This window comes from Sorex fumeus, unplaced genomic scaffold, assembly GCF_029834395.1.
Source record: "Sorex fumeus unplaced genomic scaffold, SorFum_2.1 ptg000019l, whole genome shotgun sequence".
Classification (NCBI taxonomy): Eukaryota; Metazoa; Chordata; class Mammalia; order Eulipotyphla; family Soricidae; genus Sorex; species Sorex fumeus.
In genome coordinates this window covers 22,415,172-22,442,920 of record NW_026606076.1, presented here as the reverse complement: position 1 = coordinate 22,442,920, position 27,749 = coordinate 22,415,172, and positions in this window count along the sequence as shown.

Here is a 27,749-nt window from a genome sequence, read left to right as displayed (position 1 = left end):
TAGAACTATAATATTGATTTCCAAACTTGCAAATCTTACCGGCTCACTCATAATTGCTGACTGAGTTCCCAAATCCTGAAGTCATGCTTTGAGTTCTGAAACCAAACACAATATACAATGTAAGAATTCTTTGAATGAAACATCCTTAACCAGGCAGTACAGCTTGAGGACATCTCTATGGTCCTCACAGTCCAAAGTATCCCACAGAAAAGGGAAGGTCCCTGTGGAGCATTGCTGTGAAAAGCTTGGCAATCCTACAAGACATGTTTTTCTTTTTTGTATGCTAAATATATGCAGTGATGCTCAGGGAACTATATGGGATGCTGGTTATTGAACCAGGTAGACAGTGTGCAGGACAAGCGCATTTCCTGCATTACTATCACTCAGAGCCAAAAAGCTTTATTATGGCCTCAGTTATTAACTAAACAAAAGAGGCAAAATTTTTTTGAAGGTACAGCAACATTATAGGCTGTACAAAAAGTCTGGTAAGGAAAAGACAGGGGGACCAAGGAGTGGAATTTCATGGAAATTCTGGCAGAAGAGGAAAAATAATGTCAAAGCCAAGAAATTAAAGCACAAGATTATTCCATGACAGACAATCCGTGGGAGCAAAGAGCACAGATGCCTAGATCCAAGAACCCAAGGATATCAGGGTCAGCAGTGCGTTTTACATGTGCTCAGGGCAGCCATACACTGCCCAGGGCCTCAGACACTCACCTGCAGACATGACTCTCCACCTCGGCCTCAGGGTTCCTCCTTCCAGCCAGGAGATCACCACAGGCTTCACCCTAGAATGCCCTGAACCTGTAAGAGATGGAGCATGGATTAGTCACAAGGAAAATGTGACAAGTAAACCCCATGTGTCCCTATAAAAATGGAGTCAATTACGGGAAAGGCATGAATAGAATCTGTACTTCTAAAATGCTCCAGATTTAGAGTTATCCAAGAGCTAAGATTCAAGAATTAATTTAAGAGAATACGGGGCCCCAGAAAACATCACAAATAGTATAGCCCTGACACTGCAAAGGGGCAACAGGGTTTCTTTTTTTTTTCAACGGGGGTTTTATCACAGCACACTAAATAGTATTTTTTTCTCTGTTTGGGATCCTCTCCTGGGGATGCTCAAGGCTTCTCCCTGACTGTGAACTCAGAAATCACCTTTGGTGGTGCTTGAGCATCACATGGGATGGTAAGGATATAATCCATGTCCAGATCTTGCAAGACAAGCACCGTGCCCACTGTTACTGTCACTCAAGGTTCGGCATCACATGCAAGGTACTGAGCCTGCATGAACTGATGCCTGAGTGCAGTAAACCCCAAAGCTTAACAAATCCAAAGATGGCCAAAGACGACCAAAGCTCCAAATTGGTTATAAAAATAAACGTAAAAGGATGCAGACAGACAGCGCAGAAGGTCAGGCACTAGCCTTGCTCAAGGTCAATAAAAGTTCGATCCTGACATTCAGTAGGGTCTCTCAAGTCATCAGCTTGATCCCTGACTGTATAGTTCAGAGGCAAACCCTGAGTCCTGATGAACCAAGAACCACTGGAAGTGACCACGAGCACTGAAATAGAGCAACATCTGATGGGGTGAGTCCCTAGGAAATAAATGAACTGTGTTGGGAGCTATATTACAGCAGGCAGGACACTAACACTACACACATAAAGAATTGATCCTCAGCAGCACACAATGTCCTGGACCACAACTGGGATGAATAACTGAATACTCAGCCAGAAATAATCCCTAAGTATTTGTAAGTATAATCCCCAAACCAAATCAAAACAAAATAAAAGGGAATGCCCTGCCACAGAGGCAGGGTGGACTGGGGGCTGGGGGGTGGGAGGGAGGGATACTTGGATTAGTGGTGGTGGAGAATGGGCATTGGTGGAGGGATGGGTACTCAATCACTGTATAACTGAAACCCAAGCACAAAAATTTTTAAGTATACAACAGTACCTCATGGTGATTCACGAATAAAAATGAAAAAAAATTAAACTATAATAAAATAAATAAAAATAAATTAGCTGAAGTTGTGGGCCTGGTGCAATAGTACCAGGATGAAGACAGCAACCTTTTTGGCTGCCAAGCGTGTTCAATCCTCAGCACCCCATGGCCCCTAAGCACCCCCTGGAGTGATCCCTCAGCACAGAGACAAGAATATTCAAGTTGTATCTCAAATAAAAGTAAAACCAAAATTCATAAAAATTATGTGTAGTATAAGAAGTAATCAGAGAACTCAGCAATGGCAGGAACTAGGAACTATTTAGAGGGACCTAAATGATGGTTTAGCGCATAAGGAGCTTGCCAAGCATGGGGCCAAGCTGGGTCGATCCCTAACACTCCAGATTCACGAAAACCCGCAGACAGTGATTCCTATGGATAGAGCTTAGAGTAAGCCCCGAGCATCGCTAGGTGAGCACCAACAAAACAACCAGGGAAGGAACTAGAGGAACAGCTACTGCATGGCTGTTCTCACCAGGACATTCACAGCTACTTTTGGACACAGTCACAGCCCGGCACAATGAGCCCACACGGGACTGTCCAGACAAGGTCGGCCCCGCACTGCTCTCACCAATGGCCGACAGGTGCTGGTAGGTCTCCAGCATCATGTCCCTGCAAAGCTTTCTCTGAGAGGTATCCAGGCATGTCCACTCCTCTGGGGTGAAGCTCACGGCCACGTCGGGGAAGGTCACAGTGTCCTGAGCCGGCATACAAAGAGGGGCAGGAGTCAGGGTCTGTCACCTCGTTGTTCCCTGGGCTGTGAAGCCAAGACCCCCGGTCCCTAGAGGGACTCAGGGTCTGTCCCCTCGGGAGCAACCAGTATCCTCCTGAACTCCTGGTAGATTTGTCCCAACTTCTCTCTAATTCAGCTGCGTCTATGAAAATGTGAGGATACACTACTAGAAGGTTTCTGAAGGTGGCAGACTTTCTCCTGACCCCAGGGAATTCAACCACTGCTCCTATGAGCACTCCAGAGAGTACAAACTAAACATACAATCATTGTGACCCAATTGAGTGACCCTGCTTTCAGCTCAAAACACAAAACAAACACCTCCTACATCCCACAGCCCATGCTCTAGGGAGAAGGGGACACACAAAGTCCAGCCACCAACTGAAAGCTGTGCCTGTAGGACTCTTATCATGGTTCAGGGTCACCCCAAATGCCTCTCAAAGTGTCTTAAGCCCAACAGCTCTGTTGGCCCCAGAGATCCTTTGCTCTGTCTCCCTGGGACCAGCACATGCCCAGAACCACAAACTGAGCAGCCAATGAATGCTGGACTGTGTGATAGAGCAGGAGAAGCTCTACAGAGCGATAAGGACAAAATAGTGTTAACACATATCCTGAGGCCAGAGTTACTGTACCTGCCAGGGCACAAACGGGGCCAGCGCACCCGGGAACCCATGATGCACATCAGGTGGAAATCTGGAGCACAGAGCCAAGAAGAAGCCCTGAGCATCTCCCCTGTGGCACCAAAATAAATACGAAAAGAAACAAAGTAGCATAATTGTATAACAGGACAGCGGGGTGGGGATAGTGGGTAGGACTGGTGATCTCCGCCATCCCAAAGGTCCACTAAGCAGTGCCAGGTACAATGCCCAATGCTAGAGTGCAGAGCCAAGAGTATAATCCCCAGAATCACTGCGTGTGGCTCCGAAAACAAAACAAAATACCCAGACACCAGCCTTTGATGCCCAGCACCCCATATGGTCCCTGAGACATGTCAGGAGTCATCCCTGAGCACCAGTATTCTTTGAGCTGTTGTGGTCCAAAAGGCAAATACAACAAAACTGACACAAATGAGGTCTCGTACTGCAGAGATCCAAGTGCTCCAACAAGGCGGCAGGATCCTTCCTGAAGCAACTAAGACAGACATCCTGGGAAGCCTGACACTCCTGTACTGCATTACCTCATTTTGTCACTCCTACCTGGGGTTGGTGTGTTCGACGGCATCTCACCATCTTCTCCTGCCTCTGTTTTTCCCAAGGATCAGAGACCTGGAGGAGAAATCAGAATTGTGAGCACTGGACAGGAGCAAAACCCCCAAGTTCTGCCCAGCCACACCCTCGGGCACTTGCTCACAGACCCGCTTGGGGGACACTTGTCAGATGTTTCTCCCCAGCAGAAGCAAAATGGGTTGGCATCTGTGCTGCCTTTTGCGACACAAGTTCTGGGCATGGCCACAAGAGAGAAAAGTCGGCCCTGCCTTGGTCTGGGGACTCCGCCCAGATCCCAAAGAAGGTTCTCACAGGCCCAGCTAGGAAGGACTCTGAGGCCAGGAAATCCCGTGCATCAGCGCCCCCTTCTGGCCGTGAGAGAGCCACATTTTGGGCTATGATTGCAAGGGGGATCACCTCTCTTCTTTAAAAAAAAAAAACAAAAAACAGGGGCTGGAGTGGTTGAATAGTGGGTAGGGCGGTTTGCTTTGCAAGTGGTTGACTTAGGTACGATTCCCAGCATCCCATAGGGTCCCCTGAGCACCAAAGGAGTAATTCTTGAGACAGAACCAGGAGTAACCCCTTGCAGCGCCGGGTGTGACCCAAAAAGCAAATAAATAAAATTGTTTAAAAACTTTCTACAAGGGGATATGGTGCCGCCAGCAGGACCTGTACCTGTGAAGCAAGTTTATCAGCAGCCTGATGGCTCCTTCAGACTTCCAGATACCCCAAAATTGCTGCTGTGCCTTTGGCTAGATCCCCAAAACTTGGGGCAAAGTTTACCAAGAAAGTAAACGGCCAAAAGTTAGGTATGTGGGAAACACACCCACAAACCACCTCCGGCTCAGCTATATAATTGGAGGCATGGCCTCTCTGGTTCCTGATCGAACTTCTTAACGGCCTTGATCCCAGACACTCAGTAACAAATCTTGAAACCAAACAGTTTTTCGCAGAAAAGCATCTGGTCCCTGCAGTAGGTGACCGGTGCTGGGCCAACCCAGGTGGGAATAGGTTTCGTGCCTTGGCCTGTTCCCCCTGCCGGCGCAGTAGCCGCCATCCTTCAGAGGCCACTGGACAGTTAGGTTTGGACCCCCAGTGATGAGACACACAGGGCCTCACGGGATGGTGGTGGAGCCAGTTCTGTCCACCGCACCCCAACGAGACCCCAAGTCATCATCCACGAACGGCCTCTCTGGCTCCTTATCAAGCTGTTTCACGGCCATGATGCCAGAGTCTCAGAAACAAATCTCGAAACCCAGAGGCTTCTGGCAGAAATGAGTCCAGACCACACAGTACGTTACTGTCGCCGGGCCATCCCAGGGGCGAAGGGTGTTGTCCCTCCGCCTGCTCCCCCTTGGTGGCTCGGTGGCCCTCATCCTCCAGAGGCCAATGGACAGTCAGGCTTGGGCTCCCAGTGACGGAATATGTTGGGCCTTGTGGGATGGGGGGGGAGGAGCTGGGCCTGTCTTCCCCACCCCAACGAGACACCAAGTCAGAGCCCACGAACAGCCTCTCTGGCTCCTGATCAAGCTGCTCAATGGCCACGATCCAGGAGACTCAGGAGCAAATCGTGAAACCCAGTGGCTTTTGGCAGAAATCCCTGCAGATTTAAGTGTTAAAATTTTGGAATTTCAAAATCACATGGCCCTACTGCAGCCACGCGACATCATAAGTTATTCATGACCAGCAATAGAACACAAATTGTCTACTGTTGCCTTTTCAGCAGATCCTAGTGTTGGGGTAAAATCTCAAATAATAATGGTGGGTCCGGTGTCAAAATACTGAATGTGTTCAAAGTAGAGAGAGAGTAATGTGGAAATCATCTGCCCCACAGGTAGGGGGAGGGTGTGGGTTGGGGGTATTCTGGGGTTTTTGGTGGTGGAGAATGGGCACTGGTGAAGGTATGGGTGTTTCATTGTATGACTGAGACTTAGACCCAAAAGCTTTGTAACTGCTCTCATGGTGATTCAATAAATAAAATTATAAAAAATGAAAAAAGTAAGGTGGAATTCATGCACAATTCAATCAGCTAATCAGTGGCTGAATAAATAGCAGTACTCCTACATTAAAATAAAAAATAAATAAATAAATAAATAAATAAAATAAAAACTTTCTACAGGGGCTGGAGCAATAGCACAGTGGGTAGGGTGTTTGCCTTGCACGCGGCCAACAAGGATTCAATTCCCAGCATCCAACATGGTCCCCGAAATACCGCCAGGAATAATTCCTGAGTGCAGAGCCAGGAGTAACCCCTGAGCATCGGCTGGGTGAAAACCAAAAAGCAAAAAAACTGAATAAATAAATAAAAACTTTCTACATTCATGCACTTTTATCAGCAGTACACAAACACACAAACACGCGCGCACACGCACACCTTTACCCCCCATACTCACCTCGATAGCCAGCGGTCAGGGCAGGACTTTGCAACTTGATGTGAGGAAGCAAATATTCCTATTCCAACGTACAGTAAACCTGTTAGGATGCTTGTGTTGATGACACTAATCAATCCTCTCCATCCCCAAGGCCCCCAGAGCACTGCCAGGAATAATATCTGAGGCCAGAGCCAGAGAAAGCACTCAGGTATCTCCGAGAATGCAGAGCCCCCCATTCCCCATGCCAAAAATAGCCCCAAAAGGAAATTATCATCGGTAAACCCAGACACCTGCAGATCCACCGTCCCAGCCTAACCCACAAGGGCAGCCAGTGAAAAAGCTGGACAGCAACAGGGTCTCAAGCCTTGGGGGGGCTGCAGCTGCGTTTCGGTGCCTCAAAGTGAATCTGAACATTCTACAGCAGTGAAACTTGGGCAAGGTCGCAACATGAGTCAGCTGGAGGGTCCGGACAGCCAAGCCTCGGACCTCGGCCGGTCCTGCATCCCAAAGCCCGCAACCCCCGCGCTCAGCCCCGCACCTACCCGCGGGTGCCCAAACATGGAGTTGAAGGTGACCCTGGCCACAGCGGCCCCCCCTGTATCACGCACTCAGACCCGCGACCCCCACATCCCACTAGAGCCCTCTATGAACCTCCCAAAGATCCGCGCCCCCCAAAAGACTTCATCATACCTCAGGAACCACCTGGATATCGGGGAACACAAGAAAAACAGGCGCGAGAATGTTCCCTGAGCTGGTCCCGGTACCATGGGTCACAGCGTGGAGACGGGGAGGCCAACCCAGTCCTGCAATAAGACAAAGTCGGCCTTCACAGTCCCGCATTCTCCTGGGGCCCTACTTTGTCCTTCACCCACGTGAACAATGACTCTCTGAACAGTTTCCAGGAAGAGAAGCACCAGGAAGGCCCCAGTGTGATGTCACTTCCGGTGCTGCAAGCAACCTTAAAGGGCCAGACTCAAGATGTGCAGAGAACCATTATCCCCACCCAGGTGAATCAGTGGCGGGAGGGGGATGGATTTGAATAAGGGAGTGGAGAGCCAACTGCTGGAGTAGCTGGTCAGCGTGGGAGCTCCAGTAAGAAGTTCACTGGGGGGCTGGAGAGATAGCACAGTGGGTAGGGCATTTGCCTTGCACACGGCCAACCCAGATTCGATTCCCAGCAACCCATATCGTCCCCTGAGCACCGCCAGGAGTAACTCCTGAGTGCAGAGCCAGGAGTAACCCCTGTGCATCGCCAGGTGTGACCCAAAAACCACAAAAAAGAAAAGAAAAAAAATAAGTCCCCTGATGCTTTACTGGCCCTCAAGTGTGGAGTCAATGCTCTCACACACAAGGCCCCATCAGGAAAACTGCAACAGAGTAGATCCGGGTAAAACAGGCAAGTAGGGAGTGGGTGGGGCACAGACAGTGAGTTTCTCAGGGAAGCAACAAATCAAGATGGGGGTGAAAGCAGTGACTGGGAAGCCAGCCCTGGAGAGGAACTGGAACAACCCAGACAGAGAGCATCACCTAAGAGCTGGACAGAAACTGGGACAGGAAGAAAGGCTACTGAGGACATCTGAGAGCACTTTATGTATTAATGCTCTAACGCTGACAACACACGAGCAATGGAAAGTCACTGGCAAGGAAAGTTCATGGGGAGGCTTCAGAAATACATTTTCAAACACAGAGTAAGGATCAGGAGTGATGAGTACAGTGGGTTAGCACTTGCTCTGAACTTGGTCAACTTGAATTCCATCCCTGGTATCCCAAATGGTTGCCTGAGCACCACCAGAAGTGTCAGGTGTGGTTCCAAAATCAAAGATATTATGGAAAGAGCATAAGGACCCATCCAAGAATGGAGGTATATACTGAGCTTACAGTTAGCAAACTTTCCTGGTAAAAAGACCTTACTTAGCCTTTTCGACAACCTAAATGATTTATAGCATCCTAGTGACTACAAGATATTGGGACTTTTACGACTTCCAAAAGCAGAAAGTTTCATGCTTTTTCCCTCTCGAATATTAGTGAAGTGAGAAGTGCTCTTCTTTTCTTTTCTTTTTTTTCTTTTTGTGTCAGATGTGGCGAAGTACAGGGGTTACTCATGGCTCATGCAGTCAGGAATTACCCCTCATTCACTGAAGCACTGTTTACAATAGCTAGAATCTGGAAAAAACCTGAGTGCCCAAGAACAGATGACTGGTTAAAGAAACTTTGGTACATCTACACAATGGAGTACTATGTAGCTGTTAGAAAAGATGAACTCATGAAATTTACATACAAGGAGTACTACATGGAAAGTATCATACTAAGCGAAATGAGTCACAAAGAGAGGGACAGACATAGAAAGATTGCATTCATCTGGGGAACATAAAGTGACAAAATAGGAGACTAACACCCAAGAATAGCCGAGATAAGGACCAGGAGGTTTACTCCATGGCTTGGAGGCCAGCCGCACATGCTAGGAATAAAGGCAGCTCAGATAGAAAAGGGAGCACCAAATAAAGCCCATTTCAACATTCTCCAATTCACCCTATAAAGAGCCTGGCCAGGGCCAATCATGTTTTGTGAATATTAATGTCTAGTGCATACGTATATTTAACAAAAATATGGATACAAGGTATGTAGAAATGATACAGCAGATCAATTGCTTGCTTGTTCATGGCTGACCAGAATTCTAAGCCCCTGTAAGGATACCTGTGCCTGCCCAGGTATGGATCCCTGAGCTCAGAGCCAGCAGTAAAGCCTAAGCCCTGTGGGGCACAGCTCCCCAAACCTAACACAGGAAATTCTGAAGAATGAATGTATCCACTTTCATAAGGATTCACTGCACTCATCTCGTTAATTTCTGCCATAATTACTGCAGACCAGGGCCTCTGGACCAAGCCAGAGTAAGAGCAAATAATGACACAATGGTGAGCCGTGAGAGCGTGGAGATGCGGAGGCTGCTCGTGTCCTGCCACAAAATCCACCTTCAGGGTTCCCCTTCCATGTCGCAGCACAAATTTACTTGTCCTTTGCCAAGTGAGGAATAGCGCCCTGAACCCACCCAGTGTCTGTGTCAGGGATGGAAAATGAATCAGGAATACCAGTTTTATGACATCACTTCTGTTTCCGTAAGGTGCCCAAAAAGGCACTGAGAATCTTTTTGCCACCCAGCTGAGTCTGTGCTGTGAGGGGAATGGACTCGGATAAAGGAGTGCAGAGGGAGCTGCTCAAGTGGTCGGTCATAGAGTGGGGGGTCTGGGGGTAAGGAAAAGTCCCCTGATCCTGTAGTTGTCACTAAACATTGAACCAATTATATCTAGACACCCAATGTTACCCTGACTCTTGCCAAGTGATCCCTAACCTCAAAGCCAAGAGTAAACCCTGAGTACTGTCAGCTGTGGTGACAAATATAACAAAAATCCTACCAAAAGGGGGAAAAAAGACATGCAAAGGCAAATTCTAGAGTGAAACATTCAAAATGCCAAGTAGCTGGTTCTTAAAATCCCCCATTCTTGATCTTTCCCTGCTACAGAAACTCAGTTTCTCCTGAATCCCTATTGTTCTTTCCTGCTTTTGCATCTTTCTTGTGTGTGCGTATGTGTGTGTGTCTGTGTGTATACGTGTTTCTTTGTGTGATTTTTATTTTGAAGTCACAACCCGCAGATTCAGGGCTTACTCCTAGCTTGGCACTCAGGGATCACTCTGGTGGGGACCATATGGGATGCAGGGGATGGAACCTGGGTTGATCGCAGGAATGCTTAAGTGGTTACTCGCTGTACTATGGCTCTGGCCCTAAGAAAATGTGCTCCGAGCACACCCAGGATGATCCCTGTGCAAATGTCCTTATACCTAAAAAAACAAAACTATCTGGCTTAAAACAAACAAACAAACAAACACCACAACCCTTTCCCTTGTTGGATTATAGTTCTGAACAATTTAGGTTTAACATTGCTTCATCATTTCTCCTCTGCTGCAAGTTGCTTAGGCTTACTGAGTAACAGCCATCCCAATGCTCCTGAATCACTCCCATTTCCTTAGTATTCATCTTTAACTTCCAGGTGCTCTGCTTCCCCTATGCATTAATCACCCATTTCCCCTCACCAGAACCTGTGAATTGTAAAATCAGATTCTTCAGAGATCCCTGGATTTTGTATTTGTAAGTGAAATTTTGACTTTCTCTTTTCATGTCCTCTGCAGTTTACTTGAGACAAATATCCATTTTGCTCTTGGACAAGGACCAGTGAAGTCCCATGCTGGGAAGATTGTGCTGGGAGGACTGGGATGGCCATGCCTCCAACCATCAGCTTTGTAGAGCAAAGGAAAATAATGTTACGCTTTTGTAACTTCAGAGTTAACTGACTCCAGATACTATTTAATCCTAGGCATTGTCATATTTATGAGACTTAAGCCTCAGCTGCCCATTGTTCCTAGCACCCCAAAAACAAGAGACTGGATGGACCCAGGAGAGCTGTGAGCTACCCTGGCATTGAAAAGTTACAGGCAAGCACCAAAACAAATTCCGTCATGACCCAAACGTAAGGGACTGGATAAGGATCCTGCTGGGATTACAAAGGACTGACCTGTCCTGAGGAGTGTAGTCTGGGATCTAGAGGAAATATCCCCAATAGATCCACCCTATAAGCTTAATAGTTCTCTTATTGTTTCCATTCAAAATGAACACAAAGATTAAGTCCTCAAGATTGTTTGGATGAATATGAACTAAGCAAAGGAACACATGTCCTTAGATGAAATTCCACCCTTGAGCTGATCTCCATGCGGGTTGAGATTTTTGTCCAAAAAGAAGTTTCCCTTGAGGGAACGGCTTTACATCCATGGATTGTACAACCACACCTCTATGTATTTGCTACCCCCACTCCTGGGGAAAGGGCTGGAGAAATAAAAGATGTGGGAGAAGGACGAAGAGAGGGAGTGAGGGGCATTGGGAGACTGGTATAGATAGGCAGGAGAATGGAATATAGAGCAACTGATCACTGCGAGTTCACCAAGTAAAATGTGGGGGTGCTGTGAAGCGTTGGTGGTCCAGAGCCACCTCCTCGCTTCCCCAGGCTATCCCAACAGAGAGAAAGACAGAGAGAGGGAACCACAGACTGATGGTGAAAATGGCCCATTTAATGCAGAGCAGCTACCATACTTATAGAACATCTGAAGAGGGGGGTTGAGGTAAGGACATAGGTGTGATTGATCATTTACATAGACAAACATTTGGCAGAGGAAATTCTCTTGGGGAGATTCATGCAAGGAGACACTCTGTCTCCCAGGGACATCTACATTGCTTTTACCTTTCCCTCTAGTTGTATACATTATCAACACATGCAGTTGTTTGGATAAACAGATTAAGAGACAAAGATCCCAAAACTTAATTCTCTGGACTCTGAGAGCAAGTAAGAATTTTACCGTAAATCCCAGACTAAGTCCTCATGCCAGTTCAGCTTGTCCTTCCCCATGGGGGTCCTGTCTCTTAAGCTGTAACAGTTTGCATCAAGAACATGCATTTCCCCTTTCTCGAATATCTCATTTGGATGCCATGGTAGTTTTGCCACTTGCGCTGGGTCAATCCCGGTACCACGACAGGACCCCACTGTTGGGGTGTTAGGAACTACAGCAACTGAAGACTAAGTCAAGTAATTATGGCCAAGCAATTCTGCCCAGGACTAGATATATTTCAGAGTCAATCAACTCCCAAAACCTTGGATTGATGGTCTTTCTGTGTTGAACCGAAGAACACTGATCTACAGTAAAATATAAAACAGCAACAGGGGAAATAGAAAAGCAGGTACAAATACACAGCACTTCAAATACAAAGCAGTACAAAGTTGAGGATTACCAGAAAGTTATGGCTTATCAGTAAACAAGAGTGACATGGGGAACTGAGACAATGAGAGGTAAAATACAGAGAAAAGGTTAAGATAAACTTGAACTAAATTAGGGATGTTAGCAAGGATAGATAAGCTTCTCTGGGAGGAGGAAAACTGGCACTTCACATATGAAGCCTAAAACACTGGGTTAAAATCTAACAGATCACAACAGCCTGGCCCTGTTTCCTTCTTCGATCCTCTGTCACCTTTCATCGGCCAGGATGGGGAGATGAATCATGGCCATCAAATGCACTCCGCACATGTTACATTACTTGAACACAACTCTCAGTACCTCAGCATAACAGTCGGGGGTAGCCTGATCAGGGAGAGATGAAGAGTCGGGTTGCAGCCTAGCTTGATTTTAGGGTACAGAAATTCTAAATGGTAGAAAAAAATGTGGAGTCAGAGAGGCAGTAACCTGGGAGGGGCACTTCCCTTGCTGAACAAAATCAATCCTCGGCATTTCATATGACCCCTAAAGCACTGTATCATTTTAATCCCGTTCTTCATCCATGTGCTCTAGTGGGTGCCAGTAATGTCTCCATTGGTCCCAGCCTTGAGATCTTAGCAGCCTCTCCTTACTCATCCTTCCGAATGGTGCCATATTAGAGGCTCTTTCAAGGTCAGGAGAAACTCATTATTGTTACTGCATTTGGCATATCAAATATGCCACGGGAGCTTGTCAGGTTCTGTCATGCAGGCAGGATATTCTCTGTAGCTTGCCGGGCTCTCCGAGAGGGGTGGAGAATGTACATTTTACTTATATTAAACATTTTTTTGGGGTCACAACTGGCGATGCACAGGGGTTACTCCTGGCTCTGCACTCAGGAGTTACTCCTGGCGGTGCTCAGGGGACCACATGAGATGCTGGGAATTGAACCCGGGTCGGTCGCATGCAAGGCAAATGCCCTACCCGCTGTGCTATCTCTATAGTCCCCATATTAAACATTTTAAACATATCATTTTATTTATATCAAATATATAAAACGTATTAAATAAACATATTGAATATATTAACCCTAAAGCACAGACAGAAATAATTCCACAGTGCTGTTCCTGGAGTAAGCCTCCATCTTCCACAGATCTGCCCAAAATACAACCAAAAATAGCTCAAAAGCAAATTTTTAATTGCAAGCCACAACCATCCCTAGGACTGCATCCCCAGGATGGCCCTTGACATCAAGGCTACTACTGAACAGTGACCCAGGGCTACAGGGTCGTTTGCCTTTGGAGACCTCCCAACCCCAACTCCCCATCCCACCCTGCCTCTGTGGCAGGCCATTCCTCTTTGTTCTCCATCCCCCTTGCTCTATCACTAAGACTCATCATTTACCAGTTAACAGAATGTGAAGTGCAACTGCCAGGACACTGTCATACCCATGGTCCACGTGATAATCAGCAAGTACCTTTCCCTTATGGTACTAATGTCACAGGAAGTTTTCACACGCACCAGGATTATTTCCTTCCGGACTGTACTTTTGTAGCAATCCCCCACCCACTTGTCAAAACTAAAACTGTTTTACCTAAGGGCCATGTTCTGACCCTGGCCATTGTTATTAGGGAATTATTGATTCAACATAACTTTTATAGTTACTAAGGCTTGAGGGGAACACGAAAGCCTTCTTATATTCCTTACCCACAGGATTTTTTGCAGTATTAATTCTTTTATGCCTTACAAGGCTGCAGGTGCCTTTAAATGATGGATTAAGGACTTCCCATGTTCTTACGTGTGTGTGTGTGTTTGTATGTGTGTGTGTGTGTATAGTTTCTCCCCAGTGTGAATTCTCCTATGCACAGTAAGGCCTGCAGATCCAGTAAAGACCTTTCCTATCCGCACTTCTGGCATACATAAGGTTTCACTCTAAAATGACTTTTCATATGCATAGGAAGGGCTGAGGACAAACTGAAGACATTCCCGCATTCCTTACACTTATGAGATTTCTCTACAATGTGAATTTTCCTGTTTAGAAAGTTATGCTAATTGTTTGAAAATTATCCTGCAGATTTTACATATGCAAGGCCTAAATCCCGAATATTTTTTTAAGCAAAGCGAAGCTTGTGGATTGAGTTAAGATCTTCCCACCCTAATAAATGTTTTTTTCAAGTATGAATTTTCCTATGTTTAATAAGGAGTTAAGGGGAAGTGAAGGCATTGCCAAAGTCTTTACACACATAAGGTTTGTCTCCAGTACGAAATTTTCTGTGCCTCAAAAGGCTTGCAGAATAAGCAAAGGCCTTGCCACACTCCTTACATATATATGGATTCACTGTAGAGTGGGTTTTCTTGTGGATGAAAAAGTTTGAGTATAAAGTTAAGACCTGGGCTGGAGCGATAGCACAGTAGGCACAGAGTTTCCCTTGCATGCAGCCAACATGGCCGACCCAAGTTCGATTCCTCCGCCCCTCTCGGAGAGACCGGCAAGCTACCGAGAGTATCTCGCTGGCATGGCAGAGCCTGGCAAGCCCCCGTGAAGTATCCGATATGCCAAACACAGTAACAACAAAATCTCCAATGGAGACGTTAATGGGCCCGATCGAGCAAATCGATGAACAATGGGAGGACCTTTATAAAGTGAAGACCCGGGCTGGAGTGATAGCACAGTGGGTACGGCATTTCCCTTGCATGTAGCTGACCCGTGTTCAATTCCCAGCATCCCATATGGTTCCCTGAACAACACCAGGATTAACTCCTGAGTACAGAGCCAGGAATGACCCAAAAAGAAAAAAAAAGAAAGTGAAGACCCTCCGACAGTCGTGGCATGAATAATGGTTCATTCCTGTATGAACTTCCCTATGCTCAGAAATAACCTGAGAAGAAATGAAAGGTTTTCCCACCTACCTCACATATATAAGGGTTTTTCTCCGATACGAATTTCATGAAAACTAAGACTTCAGGGGAAGGCATTCCCTCATTGCTCACACATGTAAGTTATCTCTCCAGTGTGAGTTTTCCTGTGCACTCAGGCTTGTGGAACAAGCAAAGTCTTCCCACTCCATACAAGCTATGGTTTCTCTCCAGTGTGACTTTTCCTGTGCATACTAAGGCATATGAGTCAGATAAAGGCCACGACACATTCGTTACATGCATGTGTACTCTCCAGTATGAAATCTCCTGTGTATAAGGTATGAGGATCCATCAAAGGCCTTCCCACAGTCCTTACACTTAAGCGGTTTCTCTCCTGTGTGGATATTCACATAGTCCTGCCGGGGTGACACTGGACTCAAGAGTTTGTCCTCAGTGCTGACATTCCTGGGAATTCTGAGCACTGTGTTTCTAAGGGAATGTGATGGTGCTGAGAACATGTGAAGGATCCCCCACATTCCTTACATGTGGACAGATTTAGTTCAAAATGACTACCTGTGGGCCTTCAGTGTGAGAGACACATTATAAACAGTATTCCTCTCCCACAGACCAGAGGCTGCCCCACTATGGAGGGGGTTGTGTCCGCTGACTGAGCTGAACATCCAAGGATCTTTTCCTAGGGGAAGACTTTTTCAGAACCAGCATACTCTTGTCATTTTCATCACCCTCAGAAGACAATGGACCTGTCTGAGAATCCCCATGGTGATGAGGGCAAAATTGCTCACTTGAGCCTTTATCACAGTGTGCAGAAAGAGACATCCCACCAGGGCTGGCTGCTTCAACATAGACAGCAGAGAAGGACTCCAATTATTGCTCTATGCAATGAGAGTTCTCATGTCAAAAGAAATCAAATTCTGCAGGTAGGTAGCTGGTGGGGTATGAGAAAATGAGTATCTTGAGGAAGTAATTAATGAAAATGGGGCTGAAATCAATGACTCTGAAGCCAGCCTTGGGGATTCAGAGATGAACTGACCTAGTAGAAACCCACAGAGCTGGAGACACTGGAACAGTAGCAAAGGCTGTTAAGAATATCAGAGAGCACAGTCCGGTCAACGCTCTACCCCTTGATAACACAAACAAAGTCGACTCTCAGCTACAAGTAAAACCCCAGGACACAGTTTCAGAAACATGTCAAACTGAGAGTAACAGGTTAGTGTGTTGGGTGCTTGCCTTGCATGTAGTCAATCTGGGTTCAATGTCCAGAACCCCAAATGGTCCCCTAAGCACTATCTGACGTATGGAATTTTGCTCCATCAAAATATAAATGTTTCCTTTTTTCCTTCTCAGATTAGTGAAGTGACGTGGGTGGGATCCAGGAAGGTGACCAACCTTTTGAGTAATCACAGGTAAATGGAATGCCTGCTGGTAGGTGGGGAGCTTGGGAGCTGACCCATATTCCCACTTGTAAAAGATTTCATCATAGATCCCCTTCCATCCTTTCAAATGACATTCTATGCACAGTAAAGTTCATTTAAACGGTCTCCAATTAACAACAGAGCAATTGTACATTGGGGAAGGGTGTTGCTTGCACACAGCCGACCTGGGTTCAATCCCCATGATCCTACAGAGTCTCCTGGAGCACCAACAGAAATAATACCTGGATGCAGAGCCAGGAGCAACCCCTAAGCATTATCAGGGAGGATCCAAATAGACAAAAAAATTAAATAAAAAAATAAATTATCCCCCATTCCACTCCATTAAGAAACCTTGCCAGGCCCATTTTCCTAAGATGACACTTTGGAAAATATTTATCCTTTATGCATACACAAACATAACAATAACATAGATGATACAGGGGATGAGGAGCTAGTCACACATGGCCGACCTGGATACTAAACACAGTACCCCATAATGATCCAGAGTCCCCCAGGTATGGATGCCTGAAATCAGAGCCAGGAGTAGGGCAAGAGAATACCAGTTTCTAACAGTATGCTTTCTGTTATGACTAGTAAGGTCTTAGAAATGAAGGTCTCCCATGAGTAAACCTATCCCTGGATCATGCAGTCGTAACCACAACATCTCATTCCTCACACCACCCATACTCTAAGAGTAGTATAACACATTTGAATGGTTTTAAAGTAGAAGGCAACCAATCTTAGAAGGAAATATATTTTTACGAGAGAGAGAGAGAGAGAGAGAGAGATAGAGAGAGAGAGAGATAAGCACACAATACTCAAGCCTTAACAACATATTAGTATTACTTGTAAAAAGGCTTAATGGCCCCTAGGTGAAATACAACAATCTTTACACACTCTCCTCTAACCAACGTTTTTTAGAGCATTTTCAGTGGCTTATTCACGGTCACGGTCACGGTCCTCCCGTTGTTCATCGATTTGCTCGAGCGGACCCAGTAACGTCTCCATCATGAGACTTGTTACTATGTTTGGCATATCAAATACGAATAGCTTTTTCGTGCATTTTCAGTGGTTTATTCATAAGAAACAATACAAAATAAAAAAGTTGTGCTTTGGGGCAGGGGTTGGGGTACAGGATGGAAACATCCAAAATATCGTGGTGGGAAGGTGTAATGCTGGTGGGATTGGGGCTTGAATATTAAATGGAATCAAATATTGTGAACTACTTTATAAAAATAATGTAAAACTTAAATTTTTTTTAAAAAAGCAATGATGAGCTTGGGCCAAAACTTAATCACTTAATCACTTAACTTCCCGTTAGTCATCAATTTGCTCGAGCGGGCACCAGTAACGTCTCCATTTGTCCCTGTCGCGTGCTAGTGTAACCTAATGGCATCTGTTCGCTCCGGGGAAATGAAGGGCCTCAAAATGATCGTTCATGATCTTGACGAAGAAGTCTGACCATCTGCTAGGTGGGCGGACACGCAGTCTTTTGACATCCCGTGGAATCCAGTCGGTAACAGTTCTAGTCCAGCGGTCATCTTTAAATCTCATTACGTGACCAGCCCATCTGATTTTCGACACCTTGGCAAATGAGACAGCGTCAGTAACTACAACTGGTCTCATTCACCTGAGAAGGACCAAAACACTGAACACAAAATACTCGACCTCCAGGGCCCATAATCACTAGGGATGAAAAGGGGACACTCAATGTCCAGCAAGCAACTCAAAGTTGTATGTGGACATCTGTGCCTAGAGGACTCTGAACTCAGAGTTCAAGGCTGCCCCAAATTCCTCTCAAAGCAGGCAAAAGTGACCTGACCCCCAACACTTCTTGCAGACCGAAAGATCCTCTGCTTGATCTCCCTGGTACTGGCGCATGCCCAGAACTGCACACAAAGCAGCAAGTGAACGTGATACTATGTGACTGAGCAGGTGAAGCTGTCCAGAGAAGGAAGGACAAAACAGAGGAAACACATGTCCTGGGTCCCGAGTCACTGTAGCTGACAGGGCACCTATGGGCCATGTAGCCCAGGGGCTCCGATGCCCCTTAGGGATGAATCCAGAGCAGAGAGCAAGAGGAATCCCTGAGAACCTCCACTATGGCACAAAAATAAATCTGAAAGAAGAGCGGATAGGGCTGGTGACCCTGGTGTTCCATATGGTCCCCCAAGCACTGCCAGGAGCAATGCTGGAGCACAGAGCAAGGAGAAACACCAAGAATCACTAGGTGTGGTCTCCAACCTTCCCAAAAAGAACAAAGCCAAAGAAGTCAGTCTTGGATCTGCAGCAACACACAGAGTACGAGACCTGGCAAGGGTGAATTTTGAGCACTGAGCTGGGACTTCTCCTAAGTGGAGTATGATCCACCCAAATACAACAAAACAAATAAACAAGGACAAGAGCAGCCTCAAAAACACTAGATACTGTGCTCCCTCCTAAACAACTATAGAGACAGACAGCCCAGAAGGTCTATGCGCTCCTGTCACTGCATCATATCATCTTGTCACTTTCGTCCTCCCTGTGGACAGTGGTCAGAGAGCGCGAAATCATCGTCTCCCACATATAATTCCCGAAAATCCGCAGGAAGCTCCGTGCAAAGATCTAAAGATGTCAGCGCTGTGAGCATGACAGAGGTGCATAAACCCCAGGGCCCTGACCAGAAGTTTCTGCTTTGGAGTCTGAAATTGCTCTCAGGGAGGGCAGGACAAATACCTGACCTGCTCTCCTATCTCACGGGTCATAGTCCACTTGAACTGAAAATGTTATGATATCTAAACAGAAATATAGTGAAACAGAGAAGAATTAGGTCCCAGGTCAGAGCAACAGCATATTGGGGAGGGCACTTGCCTGGAACTCAGCTGACTCTGGTTTAATCCCCCACATCCTATAGGATCCCCCAAGCCCACCTGGAGTGACTCCTGAGTGCACAGTCAGGTTACTCCAGTACCCAGAGTACTGCTGGCTGTGGCCCCCCCAAAAAAAAACAAGTTAAAAGTGAATTGTGTAGTTAGTCAGAATGAAGAACACAAATTTCTGGACTTTACCCAGCATAAAAGCATTTTATGATGGCTAGAGAGATAGCACAGATCACAAGGTGCTTGTCTGGCACATAGCTGACAAGGGTTCAATCCCCATCATCCCACAGGATCCCCAAACTTAGAGCGAACAATGGCAACAGAGCCAGGGGTAAACTCCGCCGGGTGTGGCCAACCAAAAATAAATTTAGATGCCAGAACGACAGTCTGGTAGGGTATGGGCCTTGTACACAACTGACCTGGGTTCAGTCCCTGGCACCATACTGGGTACCAAAAGCAGCAACCACAGGTTATGACCAGAAAAAAAAAAGTTTTTGTTCATGAGTCAACCTCCACCAGCCAGTTTTTGAGAATGCAGGTCAGACTTGGGTTTTGGAGCCAAAGGTGGCAGATGTTTGGGTTCACCCAGGTGGTGCCTGAGGAATCCTGCGTTGTGCAGGAGATTGTACCGTGTCGCAGGCTGCTTGCAAGGCCAGGGCCTGCACTCCTGGCTTATCACTGACCCCAGGAATTCAAAGTCTATGTAAGTACTGTGAACCTTATGTGAAGGATACAGACAGAAAACAGGGATGAGGCCCAGCTGGTAGAGGTCCAGGCAGGGCTGCTGCACCTGGGGCCTCCTGGTGCAAATCTGAACGAGAAGTACAAACTGCAATTTCGAAGGTGTGCAGGGGCCAGAAAAAGCACACAGTGAATGGCAGGGCACTTGTCATGCAGGCGGCAGACTCACCTTCACATCCTGAATCACCAAGGAGTGATCCCAGAGCACTGCTGGTTTTGGCAAAAGCCCGCACAGCCAATCCCCCTCCTGCCCAAATAAAGGCAATGAGGAATTTATCTGCCAACAGCAGAGGTGTGAAATCTAGTAATATATTCGCAAGGGTCAGTCCTTTGGGTTTTTTTGTTTGGTTTTGGGACCACACTCTGAAGTGCTCAGAGCTTACAGTCCAGGTTTTCAGATTTTATGATTTTACTACTATGGGTACATGATTTTATAAAAGAAAAAGGGGATGAAAAATTACACTTGAGGCTGGAGTGACAGTACAGATGGCAGGACGTTTGACTTGCACACAGCTTATCTGGGTTTGGTCCCTGGTATCCCATATGGTTTCCTGAGCACTGCCAGGAGTGCTTCCTGAGTACAGAGGCTTAGTGTAGAGCCAGGAATAAGCCCTGAGCATTGCCAGTGTGACCCAAAAAGCGGAGAAAAAAAATTACACTTATCCCAAATGAAAGTTCAAAGTCCATAATTTCGCTCAGAGCCTCCAAGTCCTTCCTTTCCTCCTAAAAGTCTCTAGTTCAAAGGACTCAAGAATGTTCATATCTAAGAACTTCCAATTAAGGTATAAATAGAGGAGTAGGAGAGAATACACCAGACTGAAGCAGATACTGGCTAACTGAAAGCAAAAGGGCCTTCCCTGGTACCTCTTATCCACTAGTCCCCTGTCAGGGCACAGACCTCAGGCACTGCCAGGTGTAGTCCCAAATCTCACCTCATCTGCTCCCCAAGCAGTGAGATAGACCCAGGGTGAGTAGCTCAGAGGGCTAAGCACCTGCTTTACCTTTGGCGGACATGGCATGGCTCCTCCTGCATCTCAGACACACGCATCAGGGGACAGTCTCTGACTATCTCCAAGTTTGTAGCAAACAGGGGAGGAAAAGACAGGAGAAATACCCCAACACCCAAAAAGAAGTTCAAAGAATGCTCGTGTGTAAAAACAAATTCTGGAGTGAGAGGGTTGCAGCCATACCTAGTGATGCTCAGGGGACTCTCTGGCGTGTCGGGGATAACCTTGGTCACTGCAGGAAAGACAAACACCCTCCTGACTATACTACTGATCATCCACAAAGAGTGAGACATTTAAAACCTATTGCAGCTGGTCCCTGGAAAACCCCTTTCTGCAAGTACTCACTTCAACAGCAGGGCACGCCCCTAGTGTGGGAGAGATGGACAGTGAGGGATGCTTGGAATCTTGACAGGTGAGGCAGAAATTCTTTTTTCTAAGGAAATATAATCATACAGGTTTAGCAAAGATAGTAAGTTGATAGGGTGTTTTTCTTTCAAGCAGCTAATCTGGGGTCAATATGTAACAGTACATACGCTCACCCACACCAGTACTGTTAAAAATGATGCCTGCACTCAGAAAGAAGAGGAAGCCCTAAGCCCTGAGTTGTGACGGGGCCCAAAAATCTACAATACAAAAGATTATAAAGGAATTGTAGAAATCGTATAGCAGGTGAGGTGCCTGTCTTGCACTTGGCCAAACCAAGTTTAAATCCTGGCATCCCAATATGGTTCCCTGAACCCAACCAGGAGTGATCCCTGAATGCAGAGGCAAGAGAAGTAACTGAGTCTTGCAGTTGTACACCTCCAGATTAATTCATTTAAACGAATAAATGGGTGTGGCCAATACTGATCCTAAATTGTATTAGGGATCACTCAGTTAGGGAACACTCTAGAAGTCTCTTTGCTACTTCCTGCTAAGATTACACACTTGGTTGCAAGACCTGCTGTGGCATAGCACAGTCCTGAGGCACCCCTTGCCGATCCCCCTCCTCTAAGCCCTGAGTTGTCTTAAATCTCTGCACCTTGGGGCCTAAGTGACAGCATAGACAAAAGAGCATTTGTTTCAAGGGCAGCAAACCTGGGTTTAATTCTGGGCATCCCTCATGGTTCCTGGCACCGCTAGGAATGCTTGCTGAATGGAGAGCCAGGAGGAACCCACGTGCATCGCTGGTTGTGACCCAAAAAGCAAAATAAGAAGCTCCCCACCTCCCTGTACTCCCAGAAACTACTGAATGCACAAGGAACAAGTGAATATCAAAGGCTCTGCCAAAGGCGGCTAGAGCAATAGCACAGACAGTAAGGTGTTTGCCTTGCACGCGGCCAACCCGGATTCCCAGCAACCAATATGGTCCCCTGAGCACCACAGGGATAATTCCTGAGTGTAGAGCCAGGAGTAATCCCTATGTATTGCTGGGTGTGACCCAAAAAGCAAAAAAAAAAAAAAAAAAGGCTCTGCCAAATGCTTTTGAGCCCCAAGGACATACATGTGCCTGCCCCTCCACCCACCCACCCCATCACTGGCCCCTGGTTCTGGGCTCACTCAAGGATGGTACCGGGACTCAGTGGGGTGCCGGGATCGAACCCCGCTGGCCGCGTTTCCCCCTCATGCATCTTTCTAAGTTCTACTCAGTAAAAACGACCTTGTTTCCCTCAAAATCAATATATAAATAAGATAAAGCTTTTGGCAGGAGCGCTCATGCATCCTGGGTGAGGGGCCGCCACCCGGGCCACCGTCCAGGAGCGACCCCGCCGCCCACAAGGCGGAGACCGCGGAGGGTCAGGCGCTCAGAGCTACCACTCGGGGGGCCGGCGGGAAACCGACCTTCCCGTACCCCCTTGCCCCCCTGGGTGCCCCCTCACCCCCTCCTCACCTTCCTCAGCAATGTCAGCCCCACAGCACTTCCACGACCTACTGGAAAAGCAGAGGATCCCGATTCTGTGACGTCATTGGCAGGTCGCCCAGAGCCTTAAAGGGCCAGGCTTCAAATATTCCTGACCAGGTACTTGCCTGGTCAGAAACGTTCATTTTTCCCCGTTTCTGGCATACTATCAGGTGATCGGGACATCTGATGTTTGCCAAGTCTGGGATAGACAGAGAGTGACAGACTGAAGAGATAGCATGTAGATCAGAAGTCTTTGTTTTGACGAAGGAAATAAAATTCACAAAGATACTTTGCCAACATCTCTCTTAGTCCCCACACTCATTTATATCGCACTGAAAGTCCAGGTCTTGAGTAGCTTCAACTGTTTATTTTCACAATTATAGGAGAGAGCTAGAAACTAAGTGAATCGCGTGGCTCAGAAAAGGGTCACGGGTAGCCCAGAAGGGGACTCAAGGATTGGTGATGACTGGGAAGATATTTGTGTAAGCAAAAAATCCTGTGTCTGTATTTGTGTGTGTTCAGAGCAAAGGGTCCTCTCCAATTATTCCTTGAGAGCTATGTGCAGTAACTCTTCAAACAGTGCTCAAGGTCTACATATCTATGAATTCTACATGGATCAGACAAATGAATGGAAAGTCCATTAACTGCTGTCCATCTAAATAGTCTTTTAATATTTTAGTACATGATGATTTATTAAGCTATAATTCTTCAAAATCTGAACCAGTAAGCAAGAACAATTTTATAGCAGTTGTGCAGGAGAAGAAAGCGTCTTTTTCAGACATGTAGATCTATTGTTTGGTTATGATGATTTGGTGTTTGTTACAGTAAGAATATGAAATTTAGTTTACAAGTTTGCTTCTTAGCAGGGTTATTCCATAAACATACTCAATTTCTTGTAACCACTCCACCAGGGTGCCAGATCATCACAGTGTGCAAACAGGAACAATAGGTTAGGGTCCCGCCAAAGTGAGGTAGTAAACATCAATAACTGATTTCTTTGTGTATTCGCTTTTCTTTGCTTTGGTAACTATGCTTGCCTCACTATGCTTATGTAAGTTTATGGGGTACCAGGATGTGGGTTTGGTGAATTTAATTTTGTGGGTGCTTATGCAAAGTACAGGTGCATCGGGATGTGCTCTTTTCTAACCAACAGACTGTGCTTCTCTTGGGAGGCTGCTGCTTTGCCTAGCAGAACAGCCTGCAAGCTGGTGTGAACAAACTCCAAATTTTGGAGTTCATTCGAGATTTGCCCGTATCTTCAACTTCCCCTATCTTCCCACTACCACACTGTCCTCCCATTGTTCATTGATTTGTTCAAGGAGGCCCAATAATGTCTCCATCCTGAGACTTGTTGTTATTGTATTTGGCATATCAAATACACCACGGGAGAGCTTGCCAGGCTTTGCTGTGTGGGCAAGATACTCTTCGTAGCTTGCCAGGCTCTACGAGAGGGGCGGAGGAATCGGACTCGGGGCAGTCTCAAGGGCCACGTGCAAGGCAAACACCCTACCCGCTCTGCTATCGTTCCAGCCCAACTACTACACTATTCTGTTTGAAATATAGCTCTAAACATTCTAGGTTTAACATTGGTATGTCCAGTCTCCCTTGTCACAGAGAGTTTAGGTTTATTGGCTACACCCATCACAATACTCCCTAGGCATTCCCATTCCTGTTTCTTGTAATATAGCTCTAAACACTTTAGGTTTAACATTGGTATGTCCTTCCTCCCTTGCTACAGGGAGCTTACGTTTACCACAGTGCTCCTGAGGCACTCCCATTCTTCTATGTTTCTCTGTAACCTCCCTCTCTGTGCTTTGCTTTCCCAACTGGCCTGTCACCTTTTTCTCCTAATCAGACTCTGTTAATTTGTAAAGTCTGAATCCTCAGAAATCTGAGTGAAAAACTGATTTTCTCTTCTCCTTATGTCCTTTGCATAGTTACTTTAGAGCAATGTCCTTTTCGTATAGACATAGGAAGATAGTTAATACTCTGACTTTGTTACTTGGGAGTTAATTGACTCCAAATAATACTTCATACCTGGGTATCTGCTTTCTCAACCTAAGTCTCAGTTGCCCTTAGTTCCTAGCACCACAAAGGCAGTGTCACGATGAGGGACTGGATGGATCCAGAGATAGTCGAGAGGTACTCTGTCATCGAAATGGGCCAGACCAAAGCACCATATAAATTAAGAGCATGGTCATGGACAAATTCTGTCATGATCCAAAGAGTAACGACTAGATTAGTACTATGCTAGGGTTAAGAAAGACTAATCTGGCCTGAGCACCATAGTCTGAGATCTATAGTAAGATGTCCCCAGCTTTATGTATCTACTACTGTGTCTATACAAAATGACTAATATTATTAAAGAGTAGAATTAAGATGAATGTTTATATGGTTGCTGGACTAGAGAGGGAAAAACACACCCAAAGATGGCATTTCGCCTTTAGGTTGGTCTTTGTGCTGAAAAAGTTTGTCCTAGAAGAAGCTTCCCCCAAGAGAGGGACCATACATCCATTGATTGTATGACCTCGGCTATGTGTAATTGCTACCCGAAACCCCTGATGATTTGGGAGATAACTAAGGCTGTAAGAGTGGACAAAGGAAAAATCAAGAGAGAATTTGAGAGGGAGAGTCCAAGAGGAATGAAGGAGATTCGTGGAAGGAGAATCAGAGAATTGAGATGAGCTTGGAAGAAACTGCAATCGTTACCTACCGGCCTGGCCCTAATTCCCTCCTTCATCCACCCATGGCCACCATCTGTCCAATGGTGAGGGAAGGAGCCCAAGATAATCAACTTCAGACCGGGGATGGGGGGGGAGAGAGAATAGACAGAGGAGAGAGAGAGCTTCATATTGATTTTTTGAATACACAACATGAACTGACAAACCAGTTCTTTGAAAACATTACCACTTGTATTTGCTTTCAATATGAGAAAAATTCAAATTACTTTATTGATATAAAAAATAATAGGATTTTTTTTAGTTTCAGTACCTTGTTAGGCTAAGTGCCTTTTTCTTCCAGGATGAGACTCTGGATTTTCTCCTTGCGGTGTCCAGAGATCACAGATGTGATGGCGGGGAGAGAGCCCGGACCCCCACCTTTCATATCATATGCTTGCTCCACTGAGCTATCCCGCTGGGTATAATGATATACATTTTTGAATGTGTGAATCTTCCCAGTTCACGCATATTCAGTATCTCTCTTCCCAAGTCAGATTGCAGCTATGCCAAATCCTGAAGCTGTGGTTTGAGTTCTGAAATAAATCACAGCAAGTAAGGTAAGAATTAGTTGAACGATCCCTGGGTGAACAGGCCGAGCAAGTGGATGACACCTCTGTGGTTCTCACAGTCCAACAGACCCAGAGCAAAGGGAAGATTCTTTGGGATTATTGCCAGGAGGAGCTTGGCAATCACACACTAGCCTATTGGGTTTTCTATTTGTCTACACCCAGGGATATCTGGGGATCATAGGAAATTCTGCGAATCAAACCCAGTGCAACGCAAGCACCCTCCCCACTATACTATGACTTCAGCACAAACTAGCTTTATTAAGGGCTCACTCATTAACTTTTTAACATAAAAGCAAAAGAACATTTCGTAGTGGGTCAGAGAGAGAATAGCAGGTAGGGCATCTGCCTCGCATAAGGCTGACAGGGGCAGGATTCTGAGCACTGCCCAAAGGAACCCCTGAAGACCTTCAGGAATTAACCCCTCGGGAACATCAGACCCCAAACCAAAACAAAAAAAAAAGTCTTCGTATACTCAAAAAATGCTAATGACCTGAGGGCAAAGACAAGCTTAGTGACAGAGAGGGTGGGGTGCAAGGTGGTTCTGCTGCTCCTGAAAAGGGCACCCCAACATTACAGGCTGTGCAGCCAGGCTGTTAAGGGAAAGGGGCACAAAGGACCCTGAATTTCATGAACACATGACTAATGAAGAAGAATGGAACAAGCCACGTAAACAAAGCACAGGATCTCCCCAGGGGAGCGAAGGGCCATGTGAGTAGAGCACAGATGCCTGAATCCAGGAGCCCAAGGCCCCTGGGGTCAGCAGCATGTTTCACACACACTCAGGGCACACCCATGATGCCCAGGGCCCAAGGCTGGGAGGGTCCTCAGATACTCAGCGGCACACACACCTCTCTCCCCCGCCTCAGGGTTCCTCCTACCAGCCAGGGGATTACAACTGGCTTCACCCTAGAATACCCTGCCCCCACAGAATCAATGTAGAGATTAGTGACAATAAAAAGGTGAGAGGCCTAGCCAATATGTCCCTGATATAGTCAGCCAAGTTACTGAAAGTACGCAAACAACACAATCTTCACTTTTGCTGCCTTGCACGCAACTGGTCTAATTCAATCCCCGGATCCCATATGATCCCCCAAGCAAACACCAAGAGTGATAAGTGAGTGCATAACCCAGAGTCACCCCTAAGTATCATGGTGTGGCTGAAAAATGAAACAAAACAAAACAAAATTGGATGAATACAAAATATAATGTTAGTTCCTTGAGAAAATTTTATTTGTGGGAGTTTAGAATTATTGAGTATAAAATGTATTATAAAGGTAACTTTAAAAGTATTGTGTAACAATTCAATCAGCTAATCAGTGGCTGAATAAATAGCAGTATTCCTACATTAAAAAAATAAAAGTAAGCTTGGAGCAGAAAAGTGAGAGGAATATGCGTTAATCCACGCCACCATGTCTGCCCGGAGGGGAAAGGATGTTGCTCCCTTCCGCCTTCTCCCCTCTGGAAAGAAAGAAGGCAGCTGCATGGGCGCCTTTTGGAGATCCAGGTATGAGCCGGAGGTGATGGGGCGACTAAAACCTCATGGGGAGGGGGGCGTTCCGGCGCGTCCTTCACACCCTACCGAGGT